General features: G+C 49.7%; 3 long non-coding RNA genes across 4 annotated transcripts in view; all 3 read left to right on the top strand.

Annotated features, from left to right (window-relative positions):
* The first annotated feature begins 535 nt into the window (after window positions 1-535).
* LOC115535320 (uncharacterized) lies at window positions 536-1148 on the top strand. The gene is made up of 3 exons (XR_003974467.1): window positions 536-680; window positions 810-890; window positions 1109-1148. It is a non-coding gene; the product is annotated as an uncharacterized LOC115535320 (long non-coding RNA).
* Window positions 1149-8752: 7604 nt separating this feature from the next.
* LOC115535306 (uncharacterized) lies at window positions 8753-11001 on the top strand. 2 transcript variants are annotated; one of them, XR_003974452.1, is made up of 3 exons: window positions 8753-8903; window positions 9914-10242; window positions 10985-11001. It is a non-coding gene; the product is annotated as an uncharacterized LOC115535306 (long non-coding RNA). The 2 variants fall into 2 exon arrangements; XR_003974451.1 differs by lacking the exon at window positions 8753-8903 and having other exon boundaries at window positions 9535-10242.
* Window positions 11002-11325: 324 nt separating this feature from the next.
* Window positions 11326-11614, top strand: part of LOC115535301 (uncharacterized) — a 1637-nt gene continuing 1348 nt past the window's right edge. The window contains exons 1-2 of the long non-coding RNA XR_003974444.1: window positions 11326-11387; window positions 11462-11578. This is a non-coding gene — a long non-coding RNA (uncharacterized LOC115535301). The remainder of the gene's footprint in view (window positions 11388-11461; window positions 11579-11614) is intronic.

Below are 11614 nucleotides of genomic sequence, written 5' to 3'. Positions count from 1 at the left end.
GAGGCTGGGGACCGGCTTGTGGTGCCAGGATGGACCGGAGACTGAGGCTGGAGACCAGGGGCCTGCAGCACCGGACCAGAGGGTAACCATCACCAAGCTCATCTGAAACACTAAAATCCACGGTAGTTTAGGTCTGGTTTTGATCATCTTAAGACTTTAAATCTGTGCCACGCTGTGATTTGAGTTAATTCATACCGGGGTTATGTAGAAGTCATATGAGCCATTATTGTTAGAGTGCTGCTACGACCGTAGTGGAAGAATTGCTGAATGGGTCAATCTGTAGACGTTGTCTAATTCAAGTGTTTAAATGTTTAAATTCGTCTTCCATTTTACAAATGAACCTCAGATGCAGGAGGTGGGGTGTGTTGCGTCTCCAGGTGATTTACTGCTGAGACCAACTGTTTGTAACCAGACCAGGAATCCATGGCTGAAGGGGCTGATGGAGGAGCCGTGCTGAAGAACCTGCCTGGTGGAGGAGCTGATGGAGGCCCTGCCTGGTGGAGGAGCTGATGGAGGCCCTGCCTGGTGAAGGAGCTGATGGAGGCCCTGCCTGGTGGAGGAACTGATGGAGGCCCTGCCTGGTGGAGGAGCTGATGGAGGCCCTGCCTGGTGGAGGAACTGATGGAGGCCCTGCCTGGTGGAGGATTCCTGTCGTTGGGTAGATGGAGCCCGACTCTGAAGTGATCATCACACTCAGTGCCACTTACCGTAGAATACTGCTACCACAAACTACCGGCGTTTGTTAATATACCAGTCAACTACATCTCTTTTACCACACAATGAAGCAAGACTTCCGCTGTTTGTTCCAGACCATGAATCCGTCTGAAGAGAGCTGGTGGAGGAGCTGAGAAGCTGTAAGACGATTAGGAATTGACCATCAAGGATTCCTCGTAAGTTCATATTATCTGGACATAGTGGACTAGGTAGGGGGTTGGGGGTTCATCTCTCAGACCAATGGTGCCGGGTTCAACTCCTCAGAATACAGCGATGCGTCCTTGAGCAAGGCGCCCTAAAGCCTGCCTGCTCCTTAATGAAGTCTCTTTGGTTAAGATAATGTTGTGTCTTTTGAATATTGAACCTAATCCATGTCCTTGTTTGGTCCGGGCAGACACACCTGAGCTGAACCTCACCTGATCCTGCTGGTCACGTCTCCTCAGTTCATCTTAGCCTCGTCTTCCAGAAGACCTGCTGAACTCAGCGGTCTGATCATGATGGATCAATGACCTCCAGTGGGAGTGATCTTCTTGACCCCACATGTACCCGTGTGCTTCCACACGCCTTACCCTCACGTCTGTCACTAACCGCACTACTTCACTACTCTCTACTCCTTACCTTCTTCTTCCTTCTCCGTGGTTCGAACCTTTACTCTGAAGGAGTGCCTTCTTGAACCTTTACACTGAAGGAACGTCTTCCTGCCTTCAGAGGGTTCAGCGTTAGGGTTGAGAGTCAGGGTTTAGAGTCGGGGACAGAGCTGGTCAGGGAGGATGGTTTTACACAAACCCCTTCATTAGCTTTCGTGAATGGTGGTGACATTTTGAAATTATTAATTTGGGAAAATGTTTTCCTCTGCTTTCCTTTACAAAAGTATGTATTCAACTTCTGTCAAGTGTTTTTGTTTATACTGTATATTAAAAACCTACATTGACTTCTGCATGTTTGGTCCGTTTCATTAATTGTCCTTTGACTTGGTTAATGTCAAGCTAAACTCCTGCAATACATTTAATATACATGATGGATGTCATTCAGCAATGTTCACATAATCCATTTTGTAAAAATATCAAACATCCATGTTACTACTAAATTCAAGCCTATTCATGTATTTAACCATGTACATACTGCCCCCGCAGGCCATTCTCTGCTACTACAACAGGTTCAAACCACCAACCCGGTCTCGCATCGATGTACTATATATATTTGAGCTACATTAAAACATGTTAACTAAACTAATTGTGAGTAAGAAAAAAAAAAATAATAATAATAAAAATAAACCAATAGCCTAATGTTACTGCACGCTTTTGAAGTGCCATCCGCAACACTCGTCATATGTCGGGCTAATTAGAATAGCCCATGTGCAATGGAAACACCAACTCTGCAAAGTCAAAAATTTCAAAGGACATATTCGACATTATAGGGAAGTTATTTCTTCCATATTTTATTTTAACAATCTAACAATTTAACAGGCTTAGTGAGTGCATTGCAAATACATGAAAAGTAGAAATACCCGTTGGCCCGACGATGTGTGCAAATCTCTCAACACTTTTGAAATCAGCTATTTCTCAATAACAGCTGTTTAAATCAGGTATGAAATCAGGTATACAATTTTAATACCTGCTGAAATTAAATAGTCTTCAATGCCGAAAGATACAGGCGGAGTAGTTCGATTTTAAACAGTCAGAGAACACGACCATGGGGCAGACTACTTTACGACCATATGGGCGTCTTATAGCGCGGAATGCAATTCTTATTGCAGCCTGCAGGGTTATGCGAGAAACATACGGAGGGACGCGGTCGTTGAGCTCCGCCGCCCCACATTGCATGACACGTTAAACTCAACTAGAATCGCCACCATCAATTTAATATCAACAGACAAAATAGTCGAAAAGCCTACAGAAACTATAGATAGTTAATGTCACAATCACATTATTAAAAATAAACTTGGAGCAATGATTTACTGAGGAACTATTTGTTTTGGGAGCATGCTTTTGCAGGGAGTTCGCCGCCCCAGCTGCCCATATGGACGGCACGCGCCTGTAAGAGACTCTCCCTCTCCCTCCATCCCCCCTCTCCTCTCTCTCTCCCCCATCTCTCTCTCCCTCCCCCTCTCCCCCTCTCCCTCTATCCCTCTCTCCCCCTCTCAGTATGAGAGAATCTCTGCTCTCCAATGTCGTTATGTCGTTGTGAGTTGTGTGGAATTCAGAGTGGTGTATTTCGAATAGTGAGTTGTATTTTGTAGTTATGAATGCATTAAGTCAATATGTTAATGGGGTCTGATGTGGTGCAGCTAAATTGTGTGAGAAAGTAATGATGGGAACATATATGGTGGCCTGCGGGTATTTTTCTACGGTTTTGCAGTGCAGTGCCTGGAGAGAGCACGTTGCCGACTCCAACAGGTTGTCCCTGTGGTTGATGCCCAGAGAGACCACCACAATCTTGGTGTGTGAATTTTTTTCTTTTTTATCTAAGACCTGTGTGATGTGTTGGTTTTGCACTGGGATATCTATCCATTTGGGGTCTGTGTGTGTGTGGGGAGGGATCCATCTCAAGTTTGACTCACAGTTGATCACTACGGGCTGGATGGATCAAATAGTCCAATCCCTAACTGTATGCCCCGTAGGATCGTGTCTGGTCCTTTTGAACATCGTCTTGTTCGGTCGAGGCTTGGGGTCGGTGGTTCCACTCGGCCGTCGGCGCTCGGGAGCAGTGGCGTCTTTGCATTAGGGGCCAGTGGGGCACGGCCCCACCAGAGAACGCTGCCGTGCAGGCAGGGGCGGATCTAGCCATTTTGGGGCCCTAGGCAAAAATATAGACATGGGGCCCTCATTTTTGAAACACGTACACAAAACAAATAACCATCCCAATACTCTTAGAATCGCAATAAACCCATAGTGCACTGCCACTCAACTCTCCACAGTAAAATCAGTTTCAGATTGCTCCAGCCTTTGCCAAAATTACATGTTTATTACTCAAACGAGAGAGAGAGAGAGAGAGAGAGAGAGAGAGAGAGAGAGAGAGAGAGAGAGAGAGAGAGAGAGAGAGAGAGAGAGAGAGATTTCCATTCTCTGCCAGAGATACAAAATGATCTTGCACTTAACAGAACTAAAATACAAAATGGATATGAGTCTATGAAAACCACCATTTACATTTAAACAGGACCAATGAAAAGATTTTGTGTGTGGACAGGAATAACAGTGGCTGTGTGTGTGAGTGAGAGACAGGCAAAGCAGTGGTTCAGTGTGAGTGAGTGAGTGAGTGACAGGAGAGAGAGAGAGAGAGAGAGAGAGAGAGAGGGGGGGGGGGTGTTTAGGTGTGCAAGTGGTTAAGTTCTCCATCTTCAAATGTCCATTTCCATTTTCCCTGTTGCCTTCACCATTTCATGTGAGTAAAACTGTGTGTGTGTGTGTGTGTGTGTGTGTGTGTGTGTGTGTGTGTGTGTGTGTGTGTGTGTGTGTGTGCAGGGCCGTCGGACTGCGGGGACAAAGGGGACAGTTGTGGGGGGGCCCAAGGCAGAGGGGGGGCCCATGACCAAAAAAAAAAAAAAAGAATCCCCCCCCCCCCCCCCCATCAACAATCGCTCCGGAACCCCCCCCCGTCAACAATTGCTCCGGACCCCCCCCCCCCGTCAACAACCTGGCGCAGGGGGGCCCATCAGTACCTATAGTATAGGGGCCAAGGATTTGGTGCTACGGCCCTGTGTGTGTGAGTGTGTGTGTGTGTGTGTGTGGTGTGTGTGTGTGTGAGACAGAAAGCATTTGTAAACACAAAGTCCTACTGTTGTCGTCTTCTCAAAAGTCTTCATATCAGAGAAAAGTGGTGAGCAGCAGTATAGAACCCAACCTGAAAAACAGACAAACACAGCATTAGAACATACTCACTACACCATGTTTCATTTGGCAATGATCTTTATACAACAAGAATGTACTTTGTCAACTCAAATACCTTGTTCAGCCAGGGCTCACTGATAGAAGGTGATGTTGTTCATCTGTCATCCCCTTCTTTCAAATCATCTTCGTCTTCATCTTCCTCTCCTTCGGCTTCCATAGCCACCTCTTCTCCTTGGGCACCCACCTCTCCTCCTTCCTCCTCCACCTCCACCTCCACTTCATCATTTTCCCCAACAGCAGAGCCTGTCGCAAGTTCAGCAGCGGCTGCTGTGGCAGCAGCAGGTGTAAAAAATGAAGTCAATTTCAGCAGTGTATCTGCAATTCTTTTCTTCTCAGCTTTTTGTTTTCGTTTAGCACAACCACTATCATAATTCCGCTGCTTCATTTTCACCGAGTCGCATCCCTCTGCTTTGGTTTGAAGTACGTTATTTCGCGCTGCGCGCGTTACTACGTAATCATATTCTGTACTAGTCCAATGCACAATGGAGGGGGGCATGTGTGCTGGAAAATTATTACTTAGGCATTAGTTCGGCGTTATGTTGATATTTTTGTTATTTTTTTCTACTAGAAATGTTTTTTTTTTTGGCCATAAGTAATGGCTGGGGGGGGCAGATTTGGGGGCCCCTAATAAAGACAGATTTGGTTGGGGCCCTAGGCACTTGCCTAGGTTTGCCTAATGGAAGATCCGCCACTGGGTGGTGGTCCCTTGGTGGGTAACCTGAGAGGTTGGGGGTCCCGTGGTGGGTAGCCTGAGAGGGTGGGGGTCCCGTGGTGGGTAGCCGGAGAGGGTGGTGGTCCCGTGGTGGGTAGAGGAGAGGGTGGTGGTCCCTTGGTGGGTAGAGGAGAGGGTGGGGGTCCCGTGGTGGGTAGAGGAGAGGGTGGTGGTCCCGTGGTGGGTAGCCTGAGAGGGTGGTGGTCCCGTGGTGGGTAGAGGAGAGGGTGGTGGTCCCGTGGTGGGTAGCCTGAGAGGGTGGGGGTCCCGTGGTGGGTAGCCTGAGAGGGTGGTGGTCCCGTGGTGGGTAGCCTGAGAGGGTGGTGGTCCCGTGGTGGGTAGAGGAGAGGGTGGTGGTCCCGTGTTGGGTAGAGGAGAGGGTGGTGGTCCCGTGGTGGGTAGCCGGAGAGGGTGGTGGTCCCGTGGTGGGTAGAGGAGAGGGTGGTGGTCCCGTGGTGGGTAGCCTGAGAGGGTGGTGGTCCCGTGGTGGGTAGCCTGAGAGGGTGGTGGTCCCGTGGTGGGTAGAGGAGAGGGTGGTGGTCCCGTGGTGGGTAGAGGAGAGGGTGGTGGTCCCGTGGTGGGTAGCCTGAGAGGGTGGGGGTCCCGTGGTGGGTAGCCTGAGAGGGTGGTGGTCCCGTGGTGGGTAGCCTGAGAGGGTGGTGGTCCCGTGGTGGGTAGAGGAGAGGGTGGTGGTCCTGTGGTGGGTAGCCTGAGAGGGTGGTGGTCCCGTGGTGGGTAGCCTGAGAGGGTGGTGGTCCCGTGGTGGGTAGCCTGAGAGGGTGGTGGTCCCGTGGTGGGTAGCCTGAGAGGGTGGTGGTCCCGTGGTGGGTAGAGGAGAGGGTGGTGGTCCCGTGGTGGGTAGAGGAGAGGGTGGTGGTCCCGTGGTGGGTAGCCTGAGAGGGTGGTGGTCCCGTGGTGGGTAGCCTGAGAGGGTGGTGGTCCCGTGGTGGGTAGAGGCGACGGCAGGACGGTCCCTGTTATTCTCATACTGAAATGCTGTACTTCCATTCCTCAGTTTTACCCTACTTCACCTCACCATAAAGAGTGAACTGTAACTTTTCGTCTGCGTGGTTTGATGGAGAGGAGTTTATACCATCTGTCAACCCTGGCAAGGTGCTGGGGGTAGAGGGCAAAACAATAGAGACACACACACACACAAATACACACACATACACACACATATATCCACGCATCCAGACCCATCCATACACATCCTCTCATTAATAGTAAATCATGCGCATTTATACAAAATATAGGAATAAAAAGGAGCACACTGCAATCTCAGTAGAAGTCATGGGTGAAAAATGCAGGAACCCCAAAATTGCACATATACATATATATATAAATAACATGGTATAAGCATTTCAAGAAGTATTAAAAACACACAGGGTAAAGATAAGTGCTGGCAGATAAGTGCAAAATAGATTAAATGAATAAATAAAAAAATAGGAATATAAAAAAAGATAAATAAGAGATAGTAAAACCATTCACACATCCATACCATCCTTTCACATAAAAGAAGCCTCCAATGAATAAGAGGGTAAGGGTTAGGGTTATGGGTAGCATAGCCCTAACCCCCGTCCCCGAGCCCAATGGACGCTGTCCTGGGTCGTCTGGAGTTGAAGGAGAGACCGTTGTTTAAGGTGACCGCATCGGGGGTCCACCTCCTCTATGCTGTCTCTCACAAAGCTGCTGAAGGCCTCAGTGCAGTGGAGCTGGTGAAGGGATAGCTCGATGGAAACAGAGAGGAGAGGAATGACGAGACGGGCCTGAGGGACTTCAGCTCTGGCTGTTCCAACGCGACGTCGATGTCTTTGATAACGGTAACGGCTGTTTGTTCCCTAAGACCGTTGTTTATGTCTACCTAAAAACCACCGGTCTGATGCCAGGCCTGGGGGAGGGGGATCTAAGCAGGACCGCAGTGAGGTGTCTGAGGGTCGCTCCCGGGAAACTGTGGGCCTGAACCTCCGACCGTTTAAATGTGGGGGTGGGGGCGATGTTAGAATCCCCCATAATGATAAGAGGCTTCCTAATGGCCAGAGCCCACTGGGAGGCTAGGGGGGTACCAATGGTTTGGTGAGGGGGGGGGGTCCTGGGTGGATCTTCATTTGATGGTCTAGAACAAAAGGAAGGAGGTGGAGAGGGGGGGGGGGGGGAGAGGGGGGGGGAGGAGAGGAGGGGGGGGGGGGGGGAGAGGAGGAGAGGCTGGGGTCAGTGGGGGCCATTGGACTATGCCAGGTGAGCTAGGGATCAATACACGCTGGGTAATGGTTCTGCTTGGGACATCTAAAACAGTGTTGGAGGGGGTGAGTGAGGGGGAGAATGAACTCGGGCAGTAAAGGAGAACAGTTTTGGTTGTTTATTATTTGAATCAGTGCTAATATCACTCTGCTTGTTGTTTCCAGGAGCAGGTTCTGCTAGTCGGGAGAGTGGTGGAGAAACCAAAGGTACAGGCGCCCCCTGGTGGACGACGGGGGGGCTGGCGCTGTCCCAGTGAGAGGCCATTAGATCTAGTGACTAAAGGGGGGGGGGGGGGGGGCAGGTGTGATAGTAGAGGGGGGGGGGAACCTGGGGTTAGGTTAAGGTTCAGAGGTGGGAGGGCCAGGAGAGAGGGGATAACGGGAGGTTTAAACGGTAAAGTGAGTGTGTTGGGGTGTCTAAGAGGGGCTAGGGGGACCTGTGGGGGTGTAGGGAGCGGTGGGACGCCCTACTCCCCCTGAGTAGCGGGGGGGTGGGCGGGGGGGGGCCCTACTCCCCCTGATGAGTAGCGGGGGGGTGAGCGGGGGGACGCCCTACTCCCCCTGAGTAGCGGGGGAGTGGGCGGGGGGGCCGAGGTGGTTAACAGGGAGTGTGGAGGAGGAAGTCAGTCGGCTAGTGGGCTACGGCAACAACAATTACCCTCAACAATCGTGTCCACAATTTGCCGTGAAACCCAAACCCCGAAACCCGCCTCCACAGCGGCACGCGTGGATACTGTAGGTATAACACGCTGTTTTACGTTGAAATGCTACGTATCCAGTGTTCATGGAAACGTACACCGTCAACGTTTTTTCTTGGCGACTGGGTTGCACACGCACACACACACACACACACACACACACACACACACACACACACACACACACACACACACACACACACACACACACACACACACACACACACACACACACAGGACAGAGCAGACTGAGCGTCTCGGTCCCAACTATATATAGAACCGGAACTAGAACTATAGCGGTCCCGAAGCAGTGCTTAGCTTCGCTGTCTTTGCTTTTGATGTGAAACTGGTTTTTTGTACAAACTCGAACAATTAATCCACAGGACGATTAACCATTCACTTGTTCTGATAGTTAACCGATTTAATCTCTCTCTCTCTCTCTCGCTCTCGCTCTCTCGCTCTCTCGCTCTCTCTCGCTCTCTCTCTCTCTCTCTCTCTCTCTCGCTCTCTCTCTCGCTCTCTCTCTCTCGCTCTCTCTCGCTCTCCCTCTTGCTTCCTCAAGTACTTCCCCTTCCAACAGTTCTGTGTGTGTGTGTGTGTGTGTGTGTGTGTGTGTGTGTGTGTGTGTGTGTGTGTGTGTGTGTGTGTGTGTGTGAGACCAGACCCCCCAGACCCTCTCCTCAGACCAGACCCCCCAGACCCTCTCCTCAGACCAGACCCCCCAGACCCTCTCCTCAGACCAGACCCTCTCCTCAGACCAGACCCCCCAGACCCTCTCCTCAGACCAGACCCCCCAGACCAGACCCCCCAGACCCTCTCCTCAGACCAGACCCCCCAGACCAGACCCTCTCCTCAGACCAGACCCCCCAGACCCTCTCCTCAGACCCTCTCCTCAGACCAGACCCCCCAGACCAGACCCTCTCCTCAGACCAGACCCCCCAGACCCTCTCCTCAGACCAGACCCCCCAGACCAGACCCCCCAGACCAGACCCTCTCCTCAGACCAGACCCCCCAGACCAGACCCCCCTGACCAGACCCCCCAGACCAGACCCCCCAGACCCTCTCCTCAGACCAGACCCCCCAGACCAGACCCTCTCCTCAGACCAGACCCTCACAGCTTGTTCCTCACAGAGAGAAAACTAACTTGAGATCTCTTCTGCTTCTTCCTGCTCACTCACTGTCTCACTCTCTCTCTGTCTCACTCTCTCTCTGTCTCACTCTCTCTCTGTCTCACTCTCTCTCTGTCTCACTCTCTCGCTGTCTCACTCTCTCTCTGTCTCACTCTCTCGCTGTCTCACTCTCTCTCTGTCTCACTCTCTCTCTGTCTCACTCTCTCGCTGTCTCACTCTCTCTCTGTATCACTCTCTCTCTGTCTCTCTGTCTCTCGCTCTCTATCTCTCCTCTCTCGGTTCCTGAAGTACTTCCCGTTCCAACAGTTTGGTGTGTGTGTGTGTGTGTGTGTGTGTGTGTGTGTGTGTGTGTGTGTGTGTGTGTGTGTGTGTGTGTGTGTGTGTGTGTGTGTGTGTTTTTTGAGAGTGGATAAGTGTATGATTGCATCATTATGCATGTAACTGTATTTGTTCAGGAGGTGGCTAATGACACCACTACCTTATAAGGGGGATGTTACCATACTCTATCTCTCTCTGTACCTGACTCTAAGAGGTGTGTGTGTGTGTGTGTGTGTGTGTGTGTGTGTGTGTGTGTGTGTGTGTGTGTGTGTGTGTGTGTGTGTGTGTGTGTGTATTGTGCGCGAGCACTGCATTCATAACATTCATCTTCACAGATATCACGTGCCCGCACTGAGAGAGGCGTGTCCCGGGTTTTTTCAACTGCGAGTCAACGGTGTCGCAGCGAAGAGACTTTCTTTGACTTCCTTTCACCTGATTAACTTGTTTTAGAAACACTCTAACCTCCGTTTCTTCCCTTACATTTAAACTTTTACAACTTTATACCGTATGGACGCAATATAATCCCGGAGTAGAAACGATAAGGTAAGGTAGGCTGACAGTTTACTACCGTTTATATTGTCTTTAGGTTATGTATATGATAATGAACAACCAGTTTACTAGCGTTAATATTGTCATTAGGTTGCTGTATATAATAATGACCTCATCTTGGTATGTGTCTCCGTGTATCGCTTATCAATTAAAGACAGAGTTTACTGTAGAGAATACATTAGTTCATGTTTCACTGCTTTTCTGACCCGTGTGGTAAATTGAACACTGCGTTCAATATTCAAGAGATTCGTTTGTCTTGATGCTACTCCGAATTAAAGGAAGGACGTGAAAGAAGTCCTTTCAATGTGGTGATATTTAGATATAAGTTATATATTTGTGCGTATTGACTATCGATGTGTTGAGCTTCACCAGTTGATCTATATTGAATCTGTGGTTCAGTAATGTGACAGAATTCAGACTTTGGTCCAGTGGAGAAATTGTTCTAACGTTCTTTACTTTAATTGTACCGCAATGCATTTTTTGAGTCTATTGGATATCTTTTTTGCGTTGTAGTTTAAGCACAGTTACAGTCTCCAAGGTGTTTAATAATTCATCGGTCATCTGCTGTACCCATCTGTACTGTAGTGAGGGCGCTGTGGTTATGTTGTGGGGTTCATATTGATGGTCTATGACGTCCATAATGCTTTAGTGTGACGCAGTCTCAATGACCTCTCTCAATAAACGGCTGAAGTTGAAAAGGCAATTGAAGTGATGGATGAGTTGTGTTTGTCTCCAGTCTACTATGGATGAGGAGAGAGAGGAGGGGGGTCCTACCTCTAAGACCACTCTGTCTGGGGAACATGGCCGCCGGAGCAAAGCTAAGAGGTAAGAAGAGGATCTCTCTGTCTGTGACTGTTGTCCATCTCAGAGCTCAGCAGTGATGCATCATGACTCCATCATTAGTCTGAGTAATAGGTGTGTGTGTGTGTGTGTGTGTGTGTGTGTGTGTGTGTGTGTGTGTGTGTGTGTGTGTGTGTGTGTGTGTGTGTGTGTGTGTGTGTGTGTGTGTGTGTGTGTTGAAGCCCAGAGCAGCAGCAGAGAGCAGACTCCCCTGGACCCAGCTGTGTCTCCATGAAGAGTGACCAGTCTATGGATCAACCTGTTACCTTTAAAGATGGAAATCAGTCTATTGAGAAGAGGTGAGGATTTATCAGAGATCATAACGATACAGCTTCTATCAAACGTCCATAAATCCTGGTTCTTGTTTTTCTAGAAGAGTCCAGCAGGAGAGAGCAGACTCCCCTGGACCCAGCTGTGTCTCCATGAAGAGTGGCTGGTCTATGGATATACCATTGGTGTTTAAAGATGGACGCCCCCCCAGAGAGGAGAGGTAGGACTTTTAAACAGACGAGGAAAACAGACCAGT

Source organism: Gadus morhua, chromosome 22 (assembly GCF_902167405.1).
Source record: "Gadus morhua chromosome 22, gadMor3.0, whole genome shotgun sequence".
Classification (NCBI taxonomy): Eukaryota; Metazoa; Chordata; class Actinopteri; order Gadiformes; family Gadidae; genus Gadus; species Gadus morhua.
Note: the sequence above shows the minus strand (reverse complement) of the source record. Positions and strands in the feature narration are given on the sequence as shown.